The following is a 1652-nucleotide window of genomic DNA, read 5'->3' on the forward strand; positions in this document are numbered from 1 at the left end:
CTCTGGGTTGACTTTGGGGTGTTCTCTTTGTTCCTACCTACTCTGAAAAAGTATCCTATCTAGGCTTTGATTCAACTTTAATTCCAGGGCTATTGGTTGTTGAGGGTGGGGTGGCTGTTTTTTTATCCCCAAAATACCAGTGGGTTCACACCATATATAACATGAATTTAATAGACAAATAAAAATACTAGTCTTGTAAGTGTGTGTACTTCTGAAAAAAATCATATGGAAGCTATTTCCTGTTCATGTATTGCTGCAGAAATACTGCATTCTAATTACTGTTTATTTTTGAAGGCTGCTTCTCGAGGTATTAAGAATCTATCTTCTGTGGAGCAAAAGAAGAGGAAACAGGAGGAAATGGAGAAGCGTCTTGAATCTACAGGCCCTGGACCAGAGGGAGGTGGACTAAGAGTAAGAACGCTGCTAAATTAGACTCAAAGCCTATTCCAGGTGTTGTATGGGTGTAGACAGCCCTGTCTCCAGATTTTGGACTGCAGCTTCCATAATCATATACATTTGGCAGAACTGAATGGGGCTAATAGAAAGCACAGTTCAGAACATCAGCTTTCTACTCCAGGCCAAGCTAGTCCAACACTTTGCTTTCCACAGTTGGCTACCAGATGCCTATGTGAAGCTTACACAAAGGACCTAAAACCATCGACTATTCTCTTCCTTTCTTTCCCAGCAATTGATCTTAGATTGATTGTGCATATCTACATTAAATGAAATCAGTGTGTGTGTGTGTGTGTGTGTGTGCGCACACACACACACACGTTGAAACTAATTTTTAGGTTTACTTCTGATGCTTCTGTGACTAGCTTTCTTTTTAGCAACAGCTAGTATGATTAGACAAATTTGTCAAAGGTCAAACCTTTACCTTTTTATAACTTATAGTATGATATGTATTGTGGATACACCTCCCAGTGAAAGTGAATTTGCCTTGACAGTTTACTTAAGACAAAGAAATTTCATTTAGCATCTGACGACTTCTAGCTTTGTGTAATCATTTTGTTTAAAAAAATACAGTAGTTGCAGCTGTTACATGCAAATGTTGTATTTCTCTCACATTGCTAATTTTTTCACTCTCTAAGGATTTATTATGTGCATCTTCGTGGTCCAAAATTACTGTTTAGATGAGAGGGGTACAATGAATCTATACGGGAAATAAAAATATCCTGTGTGAGGAGATGGTTCCATAATGTAAAAATGGTTGGTCATTCAAGAGTTGGTGAAAGGGATACGTGGCAATGGCTATCTGCTTCATATGAAAAAATGGAACAGAGCTAAAGCCCTATTAAAAAGCACAATGGATTTAAATCATGTTTTTTCTGTTCTTGTTCCTAGTGGCAAGTTGGATAAATTGACTCTCCACATATTTTCTGAAGAAAAAGAAAGGGTGAATGTCCTACTGCCAATACCTTGCCAAGTTTCTGCAGCTGAATGACACTTGTTCATTGTTTGTCTTTTTGCTGTTGTTTGCCTCTGAAGATGCAGCAGTACTTTGACGCTGTAGCAAGGCAGATGAGAGATGTGCACTAAGGATATTTCCAAACCAAAACCTCACGCTGTACAGCTGGGATGGCCAAAAACCAGGCACTTACTAGTTATGCTGCCATATTGTATAATTTTGCATGTCTTAACTTTCTTGAAGG

The 1652-nt window shown here is 38.5% G+C and overlaps 1 long non-coding RNA gene across 1 annotated transcript; it reads left to right on the forward strand.

Moving 5' to 3' along the window:
* The first annotated feature begins 289 nt into the window (after positions 1 to 289).
* LOC121918275 lies at positions 290 to 1384 on the forward strand. Its single transcript, XR_006101196.1, has 2 exons — positions 290 to 411; positions 1345 to 1384. It is a non-coding gene; the product is annotated as an uncharacterized LOC121918275 (long non-coding RNA).
* The last annotated feature ends 268 nt before the right edge of the window (positions 1385 to 1652 follow it).

This window comes from Sceloporus undulatus, unplaced genomic scaffold (assembly GCF_019175285.1).
Source record: "Sceloporus undulatus isolate JIND9_A2432 ecotype Alabama unplaced genomic scaffold, SceUnd_v1.1 scaffold_7501, whole genome shotgun sequence".
Classification (NCBI taxonomy): Eukaryota; Metazoa; Chordata; class Lepidosauria; order Squamata; family Phrynosomatidae; genus Sceloporus; species Sceloporus undulatus.